This window comes from Rattus norvegicus, chromosome 11, assembly GCF_021556685.1.
Source record: "Rattus norvegicus strain SHRSP/BbbUtx chromosome 11, alternate assembly SHRSP_T2T, whole genome shotgun sequence".
In the NCBI taxonomy this organism is placed as follows: domain Eukaryota; kingdom Metazoa; phylum Chordata; class Mammalia; order Rodentia; family Muridae; genus Rattus; species Rattus norvegicus.
Genome location: NC_141544.1, coordinates 29,584,000 through 29,596,406, shown reverse-complemented (window position 1 = coordinate 29,596,406; position 12,407 = coordinate 29,584,000). Strand labels below are relative to the sequence as shown.

The 12,407-nt window shown below is 36.1% G+C and overlaps 1 long non-coding RNA gene across 16 annotated transcripts in view; it reads right to left on the bottom strand.

The window, feature by feature from the left end:
* Positions 1-12,407, bottom strand: part of LOC103693508 (uncharacterized) — a 493,880-nt gene that overhangs the window by 349,171 nt on the left and 132,302 nt on the right. For all 16 annotated transcript variants that reach the window (XR_015632973.1, XR_015632972.1, XR_015632977.1 and 13 more), the window contains one exon: positions 10,789-10,845. This is a non-coding gene — a long non-coding RNA (uncharacterized LOC103693508). The remainder of the gene's footprint in view (positions 1-10,788; positions 10,846-12,407) is intronic.

Below are 12,407 nucleotides of genomic sequence, written 5' to 3'. Positions count from 1 at the left end.
AGAGAAAGGATTGAAGAAGCTGAAGGGGTTTTCAACCCCATAAGAACAACAATGCCAACCAACCAGAGCCCCCAGCGACTAAATCAATACCCAAAGACTATACATGGACTGACCCATGGTTCCAACTGCATATGTAGTAGAGGGTGGCCTTGTTGGGCACCAAAGGGAGGAGAAGCCCTGGGTCCTGCCAAAGCTTGATGCCCCAATGTAGGGAAACATTAGGGCGGGTAGGCAGGAAGGGGTGGGTGGTTGGGTTGGGGAAAGGGAATGTTTGAAACATAAATAAAAAATTATCCAATAAAAAAAATTCAACAAAGCTTGACCTTCTGTAATTAGTATAAAACAAATTTAGTGAGAGCTTTTCATGTTCTGAAATACTCATTATGCAATTAAAAATAATTCTGTCAAAGGAAAGACAGAGGGTTTACAACACATAAACCTGCATTAGCAGGATATAATTAATAAGCCAGCAGCATCCAGAAGCTCTTTGTTTTTATGCAACTCAAAAAGCCTCATCTGTTGTAAATTCTAAAATTAGCATAATTAATTATTCTTATATAATTTTTAAGATAAAACTTAAGTTTTGATGATTATCTTCTCTGTCCATACTAAAGTTGTTTTCTAATAACATTTCTATATCGTCAATGATAATTTTAAGAAGCTAAAGATACTCAATGTTACAGCTTGTTATCTATAATTTTACAATGAAAACTGACATTTTTCTTCTTGATAATTTTGATTTTTAGTACCAAAGTTCTGGTCCTCAAGTGTTAAATTTTATATATATATTTAACTCAGTAAAATTATAAAGTTCTCTTGAAAGGCCTATGACCTCCCAAAGCATGGGTTTTAATGAGTTTATAGTATCAGGCCTCAAATCCAATCAGAGGGCACTTGGTTCACCCCATAACAGTCACGCCATTTTACCAAATGGGCACATCTTACTTGGAATGTTGATCTCAGAGATTACAGAATTTGCAATTTGAGTAAAATTATCGATGCCTTTTCTTTCCCACTACTGTGCACAGCGGCTTCTGGAAAAGTGATGCTTAATCAGCAGGGAGGAAGCTCCCATTTCAGCCTTGGATTTCTCTATGTAAACCCGAGGTATGTAGTGGCTTTAGCAACAGCTTCTAGTGTTAGTGGAAAACCAAGAGAAAGTGTAAAAGTCTCTATCCAGGAGAATTCTGAGTCTTTACCGACCAACAACTCACAAAGAGACATCCCACCTTTCACAATAGGCATGCTGTTTAACAAATCATGACTTCTAAAAGCAGATGTTTCTATCTACTCAGGATATCTCCCCTCAAACAGATTATTTTTTTTAATTTTCTTTGCTTTGTTCACCCATTTCAGTATTAAATACATAGCAGCTGTGTTAGTCCATGTTAAGCCTGCACAAGAAAGGTAACCCTTCATTAGTAAGGGATGGATGGAGGGGCTCTGTGGACTCTGCACATCACTGCTAATCTCTGTGCTACTGATAAAGTCAGGGGCAGTGGGAGCCATTGCCTTTGGTTGTAAGTCCACTGCTGGCCCAACCAGACTGCAACAGACAGTTCCAATCCAAAAGATTCACAGATGGCCCCAGTTAAAGTAAATGCTTCTGGAGGCAAAACCCACAATCTATGAATCTGGGAACGAGACTATAGGGGCAGGGTGTTGATATAGAAAAGATCAGCAAAGAGTAATCAGAATACTTTGTATACATATAAGAAATCATGAAAAATATAATTGTTAACAAAATAAAACCTAAAAGACAGACATTTTGTCTTTAGAGAACACTATCTCTTTGTCACACCAGACAAGGCAGTGTCAACTCTATGATCTTAGAATTTTCTTTTGCATCTAATATTTTTAGTCGGTTAAATGGGAAATTGAACTCTCAGTTATCCCATCCAAATTATCAGAAAAAAATCACAGGTCTAAACTTTACATAACAGTAGAACTTACAAGCTGCATTTATCAAGGGTTTAAGTTATTTTCAGACAAGTCATACTACATATTATAAGCACTACTTGCTCTCAATCAGCACGAAAGAACTATCTAGAAAATCCCAAATTTTCTGCAGCAAAATAACACTTGAAATTTAAGTGTTTAAAAATATAAAATGAGTGTAAAAGGCAGCTGAAATGCTGAAAAAGAGTTTTTCATTTGACAGTTATTTTCAAACACTATATTAAAGCATACTGCTTGTCTAAAAAAAGCAAATTTTGACTTATTTTATTAATGAATTCATAGAACCTTCAGTTGATAGGAATTAAAAGTCCCCTAAGAAACCAACTTTCGATAAAAGCAACAGGTTGTTCTTATAAAATCTTCATCCAGCAACTGGCCAGAACCACGACAGCCACAGAAGATTATCACTGAATCTGCAAATACTTGAGGAAACTCCCAGGATGCTGGAGTGAAACCATCTCAACAATAGCTGGCTCATCATTAGGTTTTTAGATGCCTTGCACATGTCTTATAAACACAGGAACTAATGCGAAGCTTAGTTGGGAAAATATGCACAATAACTAAGTTCTACTAGCTAGAAGCAAATTCTTTATCTGAGAAACGAACTTTTAAAAAGACCTCTATAGGTAATAAGCTTTAACCCTTTACTGCAATGGTATAAAGCTAAAAAAAAAAAACTGCTTTCATGGAGAAAGGAGAGAGAGAGAGAGAGAGAGAGAGAGAGAGAGAGAGAGAGAGAGAGAGAGAGAGAGAGAGAGAGAGAGAGAGAGAGAGAGAGAGGCGGGGCACAGGGGATAGGGCACACAGAGGAGAGAAGGGACAGGGGAGAGAGGGGAGAGGGGAAGGGGGAGAAAGGAGAGAGGAGAGAGGAGAGAGGAGAAAGAAACCACAGTTTTGTTTAATTAAAATTAGAAGGGGAACAAAATACTCACAGGAGGAAATAAAGACACTGAAGAAATGGCCATTCAGAGACTGCCACGCCCGGGAATCCATCCCATACACAATCACCAAACCCATAGGAAGAACAACAATATCAACTGACTGGAACCCACAGAACCCCCAGAGACTAAACCACCAACCAAAGAGTACACAGGGATAGACCTATGGCTCCAGCTGCATATGTCAGGCATCAGTGGGAGGAGAAGCCCTTGGTCCTTTAAAGACTCAATGCCCCAGTGTAGGGGAATGTCAGGGCGGGAAGGAGGGTGGGAGTGGGTGTGTGGGTGGGGGAGCACCCTCACAGAGGTAGGGGGTAGAGGGATGGAATGGAGAGTTTCTGCAGGGGTAATTGGGAAAAGGGATAACACTTGAAGTGTAAATAACAAAAATAGTCATCAAGAGAAAAGAAAAAGAAAAAGAAACCTAAAAGGCACTAATTTATGCTTTTAAGAAAATAGTACATCATTTTAAAATTCATCATTGTATGTCTTGACCCCTTGGAAAAAATATCAGAGAAGAGAACTGAATAAAGGTAATTTCACAGATACTTAATAAGAATTTATATTAAGCTCACTTAATTCATGTAGAAAATGTAATTTAACGAAAAAATTAAAACCACAAAAATGACATTATTCACTTAGAAAACCATTAGCTCTTAATTTACTATATATCATAATAAACAAACTAGTTCGTTCTTTTAGTTGCATGAGAAAAAAGATTTAGGCCTTGAACTCTTCAAAATTTTAAATGAAAATACCATGAAAACATGTTCACTATTCCTCCATAGATATAATTGCAAAACTATGACATATTTGATATAAAAAACCAAATCTTCAAATACTGCTCTGCCTCAACTAAAGTTCTTTAATCCATAAATAGTCAGCTATATGTGTGGAGATAAGAGAAGAACGGAATGCATTCATACTAAAGATTATAGAATAATTAAAAAGAAAATTGCATATTTTTATCTCTCACAGTAATGAATATTTCCATGTTATTGTAATAAAAATAAAATTCTTAAAACAATAAGTAATTTCAAGTCTCTATTTTTCTCCTAATGTTTTAAATGCATTTTACAACAATAAACTATTAATTCTAATTTACAGCTATGCCCTAATAATCTTATATAATTATTACTTTTTAGAAAAAGACTATAAACTTGTGAACACTACATGAAGTACATACTCTCTCCTCAATTGTTTTGTGTTCCTAACAGAAAAAAAATTAATCATAACTGGCCAACTATTCATATTCTGAAATGTTTCCAATTAAAAGCCATACAATGTTGATTCAGAATTTCTTTGACCTTTGAGAAAAATGTACTTAATCAAACTAAAGAGATTTTTCTCTTGTCGTCCATGACTTTGCAGTGAAAGTGAGTCAGATCTACAAAGACCAATATTGTAAAGTGTTAAACTACATATTCCTCCAAGAGACAGACACTAGAGAAGTTTAGTGAAGCATATGCTATTCTCAGAGACCTTAATCTTAAAACAAACATCCTTTAACTATTTATTCTGGACACTTGAAGGACTTTAACTGTTTGCTTGGGGCATACAGTTTTATTTGAAAATATTAAGGAACACATTGTTTCTTCCGGAAGCCCTAATAATGCCACATGTGCTTAACATCTTCTCGAGACTAAATACATACGGGTCCTTCAACTATTTTCTGGGCTCCATAAGTGATAAGTTATTTACCCTTGCCTTTTGTGATAGGGTCTGTTGCTGCTGGTTTTACTAAGGAGAGAGGTGCAGAGCCAAAATGGTTGCCAGACCAATGATGTAGTCTGGAAAGCATTTAATTAAGATTATTTCTAATTTTACATCTCCACCTATGTTAATGAAAAGTTTAAACTAGCAAAGAAAAGGGGCTCTCCCTGTCTGTAAACAAAGCAAGAGAAATACCTCATGGCTCATTAAAAAGGCCACGAAGACTTCATTTTGAGCTAGTCATGAGGAAGAAGTTTTTCCACAGGCTTCGGAGATCAGTCCAAGAAGAGCCAAGTAGGCACAAGGAACAGGAAGAGGAAACAGAGCTAATCCTTTTATCATGACTTAGTTCCACCATACTATCACGACACAGTCAGATTGCTGAGCCCAAAACACCTGGGACCGTATGCTCCCCGAACCATGTCAAGGTCTATCTGACGGGAGAAGAAAGGCTCTGATGCTTCTAAGTTATTAGACTCATATTCCATTGGCCTGTTTTCTCCACCAGCGGTAAGAATTACGTTGTGATGATCTTTACATCTCTAAATTGTTTCCATAGTATCTTAGTCACAGATTAGATTGTGTAATAAGTCAATTAGATTATTTAATGAAGGACATACAATGGCTCCATATCCTCCAAAAAATTGTAGCTGTGAAGTGTATTTTCACAGAAATAGAATGGTATACTGTTCACTCCCCATGTGAAGCCGCATTGCAACATTAGACGAGATACATTTGAAAAGTTTGTACACCAAGTTTGCACAGCCACAATTGCTTCCAGGTTGCTTTTCCAAATAACCCGATTTTAAAGTCTGTACTCAAATCTAAAGCAAATGGTACAGCCCATAGTACCATGGTACTTATCCTCATCTATTTGTCACTGTAGTTAAATGGTGCTGATGACTACATCAATGACATTGTTAATCCACTAAGTTCCTTTTGTACTCTACATGATAAAGATATTACATCAAATGGGCTCAGTATACTATGGAACATTTTAATTTTATATTATAAGTCTACCTGTAGACATCTGTCCTCTGTAATAGAATGACCTCCGTGTGTGAAGCACAAGGACCATTTAAAGGTATTAGTTATCATTTTGCCTTTCTAAAATTGTAATACATGGAACCCTTATTGACCTTCATTGTGCACATAGCATGTTTTCTAGGATTAAACATTTTTTTAATCTCTTCAAAACTCCAAAGGGTTTTACCTTATAAAACTATAAACTCTTCAAAAGTTCAATTGAGATCTTTTATAAGACTAAGTCTTAATGAATAAGAACAATTTCTCTTTACAAATTTTTATTAGCAAATATTAATTGTACAGAATGGGCTTCACTAGGACATTTTCCTATATGCTCTTATGTATTTTGATTATATTTTTTTTCTGGCACTATCCTCCATGTTCCTTAGTCATGTTCTTCCCCTTCTAAAACCTAAAATAGTCCCTCTTCTGCTTCTTTAAGAATTTATTTAAGAATAAATTCTTCATTAGAGATGGTACAAGAAATGTTTAATCTGGAAACCCCTAGTATGCCCACTGAAAAATAAATGGATAGCATCAAATTTGTATGCATACCCAATTCAGCTTTACTTGACCATAAAGAACAAAATTATGTTACTTATAGGAAAGAAAACAGAGAGAAGTAGATATTATAATGTTAAAAAAATATAAGACAGGCTTAGAACAAACGTGTGGATCATAGCCAAGTTGTCTGTAATTAATATGTGATCCACCAGTAGTTGTCAAATTAATGAAACCATGTTACATGTGATATAACTTTCTAAGTTACTTGACACTGGTAACATTTTTAGAATATTTCACATCACTCTATTGAACATTGATAGTTTGTCACTTGAAATGACTAAGATGAAAATATTAAAACTTGAAAGGAATAACTGTAAAGACATAACAATTCGTTTAGATTATTTTCCACTCATCTAAAAGAAAAGAAAAAAAAACCTGCTGACTGATATAGGTATATTGAAACCAAGAGCACTAAACTGTAGTTAAGCTGTTTTGTGAAGCATATACAGAATTCATGCAATCTGAAGTCCTTCCCTCCAACTCTCATCTTTCATGACATCATCAGGAGCAGTTTTAACTACCTCAGCCCTGCCATTTGGATCAGAAATCAAATATCTAATTGTATACTTAAATTAATTCTGACATTCGTATGATCACAAATTCTCAATATGAATGTTCCAGAAAAAGCACTCCATTACAGCCTTCAGGCTAAATTACTTAGTGGTACATGTACACAGTTACTTAAATCCACACTAGAATTTACTCTTAATTTCATATAAAGCCAATAGCTTACTGTTTTCTTGAGTTTCTAATCAAGACTCAAACTACTATTTATTTTGGTCATTAAGATGTAGGCATGTTGGGTCCCAGAATAGTAGACTTCGCTAATTACAATACTTACAAGATTCTGATACATTATTTCTCAATCTACATAAAAGCATGTAGACTAGAGCAAATCTAAACTGCAGATGAGAATTCCACTCCTGTGTCATCCTTCCCATAACAAAACTTCAAGTGTTGCTGAATGCTACCAAACTAAACAAGAGAAGGTTTTCTCCACAAGATTCATATAAAAATAGTATTTACTTATTATTCTTAATATTTTTATTTTTAAAATAATGATGGGTATACATTATCTATGCAACTGAATAAAAGTAATCTGTAATCCTTAAAAATTAATGAGATCATATTTGGACAAAATGAGGATATGAACAGTAAAGAGAAGATTTTAACTTGATCATTTGTGAATAAAATCGAGCAACATCTTTGACGTTTTCTTTAGGAAATACAAAAGCAAAAATTTTGAGTGAGTGACAGGTATCATCATGTATGGCATAGCTTTCTGTTTCTATGGAAAAAAGAAAACCCTGACATTAAGCAAGTTTGAAAAGAAAAGGTTTCTTTCAGCTAGTAGTTCTCAATTATAGACCATATTATCCCAGAAGTCACAGTGGCAGAAGCTTGAGGCCGTGAGCTACATCACATCAGCCAAGAGGACGAGAACTCACACATTCGCTTGCTTCAGTTCCCGCTATGTAATCACAGGCAGGACACAACCAATGAAATAGCATTGCACACATCCATAGTGTGACCTCCACTTCAATTTGCCCATTTAACAACATCTCTCACAGGCTGACCTGATCTAGATAATTCTTCCTCGAGACTCTCATTCTAGGGCATATCAGGCTGAGATGAAATTTATCACAGTTATAGATCAATTTCAGGGAACTGTAGTGGCAGTGTGAATGAGGAAAAAAGGGAGGACTACATAAACAATCAGGGTTCCTGGAACACTCAGGCATTTTTATTTTCTGAATCAAAGAAAGAAAACAAAAGGTTTGGGATATACGTAAATTGGTAGTCAGTACAATTTTGATACAGGCTAATAAAAATAAGGATGAATAAAGAACACAGCATCAATACAATGTTAATTCAGTGCAGATTAAATATGGAAAGCCCATGAGTTTAGCAATGTGAATAGCCCTTTGTAAGACAGCAATTGGCAAGAAGGGAAAGTTGAAGATAAATTTCCCAAGTTTGGGTTATCTTTAGGTCCACAAATAAAAGATATATTACTAGGAAGAGGAGACACTGAGCCTTGGAGAATTCAAACAAAAGGACACGTTGTCTTTCACAGACTTGTAAGGGCTTTATCTGTGGTAGGGAGTCTGCTCTCTCCATTTCTTGATAGGTTGCTTGGCAAACAGCTGATATTAGAGAATGTTAGTGCACAGCAGAAGGAAGGCTGCATCCCTGCAACTTCTGCCTGAAGTTTGCCTTGAGTTTTGCAGGTTATAAAGTGGTGCTTAAAAATAAGAGGCAGTGGAAACATGCTTATTCACCCAAAGAGAAATAATGTTCTTTTTGAGCTGATTGTCACAAAATGAATGAGAAAGAAATCCACTTAGGGTAGGAGTAGTAGATGAGAAAAAAATTCTGGTAAATACCTAGAACCTGATACTGAGACAGGGCGAGATCTTCTGTGTAACAATGCAGATCAATGCATTAATTCCTATATCTGGCCCTACTGCCACCCACTGCACGGGATCCTCCACATTCCCATAATGCTCATCCTTCTAGTCATCTTCTCACATAACTCACCTGTTTAGACTTGGTAGTGTTAAACCTAGTATATAAACCCAAATGGATTTATACAGTCTGCACAAACAACTGTTGTCTTTATCCAGTGGAAAAACAAAGAATTTATACACCATAATAATTTATGATAAGTAGAAATGTCTTTAAATTGCTCTATGACAAGGAATACTTCATGGAAGTTGACTTGTGCTGCCTATGTATTCAAATGCTAGGTTCTGTACCCCAAGATCTGGTTGCCCCCAAATGGGCAGGTTCTCACATATACTAGTTTTTGTTATGCAAACCTTGTTCTCCAAGTTAATTGGTCAATAAAAGGCTAATTTGGATGGGTAGCAGGAAGAGGAAGGCAGAACTTCCTGGGAGGGATAAAGGAACTCTGAGAAGAAGAAAGAAGGCCTCTTTTGCCAGGATACATGGGGGAGACAGATGTGACCATGGGCCAGGAAGGTGTAGCTAGTCACATGAATAAGTGGGGATAGATGGTCAGATAATCTTAGATGAGCTTGTTAAATGTCTGCTGAGCTAAGGCTTAAACTCTTAAATATTAAAGGGTTTCTGATTGGCTATTTGGGAAATTAACCAGTTAAGGAATAACTATCTCCATATTAATTTCCAGCTTGAATTAATTTATATAGAATGTTATATTAAATCTTTATACAATTACCTTTGTATCTGACATCTTTAAACATTAGAAAACTAGTATATTCAAATTATAGTTATATAACTCAAAATATAATTACAGACATTTTCATAGTAATAAATATTACAGTAGGAATAGAATGGATTAACTGTTACCTTGAAAAATAGCACCAAGCAAAAACTACAGGTTGGGCTTTTGGAAAGAATTCAAGCTACTTGCATAAAAAGCTAAATATCAGAGATTGAGCCATAAAATTGGAAAATATCAGAAGTTCATCCAGTTTATTCAGTGATAGTTTTGTAAGCAAAAGGTATTTTATTTATAAATATATGAAAAAACATGGTAATAAAATATAAAATTCAACAAAATGGATAACAGTATTTCAGAAGGGTCAGACTGAAAATTAACTCAGTGGGTGTAATTCATGCATAGTAATTCAATTATCATGTGCATTTTTATTTTAGTCACCATAGGTGTTACTATGTCTAGTGACATTCTTTCATTTGTGTTTCTTTAATTGATACCGATAAAGAATTTCTCCTTTTTCTGAACCTTCAGGGCCAAAGTACTAACCTTCAAAGCAACTCAGGGTAAGGGGTTTTAAGAAAATTAATCAAAAGATTTTGATGTGTGTGTGTGTGTGTGTGCGTGTGTGTGTGTGTGTGTGTGTGTGTGTGTGTGCGCGCGCGCAGTGAGTGTGGTGTGTAATGGTGTGAGTGTGGTGTGTGTGGTATGTATGTGTGTATGGTACGTGTGGTGTGTGTGTGTATGGTGTGTGTGTGTGTGTGTGTGTGTGTGTGTGTATTAACACATTAAAGAAAGCCTTGAACAACTAACAATCAGTCAAGTTCAAACAGTGAGCAAGATCTCCAGTGTAGGCTGCAGTGCGCATGTATATAGGTACACGTGTACACGTACGCATAGACAATCAGTCCTTCCTACACTGTGAAGTGAACCTGAGACTAAGAAGTGAAGTGCTTTTCAGACATTTTACATTGGCCGGAGTTGAGAGAAAATTGACCAGCATCTCACCAGTGTATGTATGGTATGTCTACATCACAGGATAACAATTTTAAAATTTAGCCAAAAAATGTTTAGCGATTCTGTCATTTAATATTCTCCTTGGTACTCACTCTGCAACTATTGATGATCTTGAACTTTTGATGCTCTGGCCTCAAACTCCCCATGCTAGAATTTCAGTATGCCAGCATGCCATGTGTATGTGGTGCTAGGCAGAGTCAGGGCTTCAAGTGTGCTAGTCAATCAAACACACTAGCCACGAGGCTATGTCCCTAGCCTAGCATTCTCCTTTCCAGCATACAAAGAATTAAAACATGAAAATCCTATGCCAATCACCAGAAAAAAATTACAGGTAAACACAAAAATGTCATTTTAAATGGTTCTACTCACCATGATGGGGGCATGTCATTTGATTTGGACAATTATCCCAGGGACATTCCTGAAGATCTAAGATATGAGAGAAATCGAGGGGGATCAGTACAGTACAATTTCTGCAATCGTCTCTTTCATTTTTCATAAATTAATTCCACAATTTTTAACATTCTCACTTCAGATTTCTATAAAGATGTATCCAGCACCATGGCACCAGGTATTATGAATACTGCCTACCCTCTGTGAGTAATGTATTTCACACATTTAGACTAGGAGTCCCCCTCCCACCTGCCTGCCCACAGCCTCAACTCTGACCTGCAGGCATCACACTGTGAACTTAAAAGAAAGAATTCATTCAGGACTCTGACTCAATATTTCCTTTACACAAACTGGAAAACCTGCACCCCAAGGCTCTTCTTTGTTCACAGTACTTTGAAAACTTTCTGCGTGGGAAAGCTGCGCTCTAACATTTCACGAAGATAAGGGGAAATCAATATCCTCAAATCTATGTTATTTCTCTTACTGTAGGATCCAATTTACAAGTTTAGCAATTATGCCACTTGCGAAAAATGTATTTTTAAGGTAGCAATTGCCAACTTATTTCAAAATCCTTTTCAAGCATTTTAATAAAACTGGAACGGGTTTCATCAATCAATAGCATTTGTTTTAAAATACTGAGAACAATGAGACAAGAAAAACTTGTTTGGCTGAACTATTAACTCAGAGACGGATTTGTGACCAGATGCTGATGTTCAGTGTTCATTGTCCTCCCATGGATTATTCTAGAACACCTTTATTAAAGCTCTGATGGATGCCAGCAGTTGAAGTGGACACTGGGGATTCAGTAATGAACAAGATAGATCACCTGACTTCATGAAGCTTAACTCTAATGATCTTAGCTCATTAAAATATTGAGCACACTTTTTACATCTACTTGATTAATATGGAATAAAATGTAGTCTTGTAAAGCGATCGCAGAATCCAGCAGTACTGGGAGTCAAACCTCATTTCCTGTGCCTATCTTTTCTTTAACCTTTGAAGTGTATTTGGCTCGCAAAGTGCTTAGTCAAACAGCTGAGTATCTTTGACCTGTGGCTAGATATTTTGCTCAAGGACAAAACTTACAAATTGGGGGGAAAGAGCAAATATTTTCCCTGGATGCCTTTAAATTAATCTTTTATTTGATTACTGCTCTAAATTCTGGTAATCTTCCAAGCTCAGTGTAAAGTGTGAAAAAGGACTGCAGAGCCTAAAAGTACCATGTGGAAGAGTAAATCAAGGACAGAGAGCCATCCTGCAGATCCGATCTGAACTCCTCCTCTGTATTGGAACTGAGCTCAAGGTCCTGTTTATCATAGGTATTGCATCATTCAAAATACAAAGGTTGTACTTTTAGATATCTAAAGTACATTCCTTTCACCATTCTCGTACCTCTTACTGGTGATATGTAAGTAGGTCAAGTTTAGTTATAATATCTTAATAACATTGGAAGTATTAAATATACTAGTATGACCTCCACATATTGAAGTGCAATCTTTTCTGTATCATGATTATCACTTGAAATCTGAAAAGCTAAGAGCCCAAATTATATCCTAAGAATATGAGACTATTGCCAATTTCAGCACTGACTACAATTC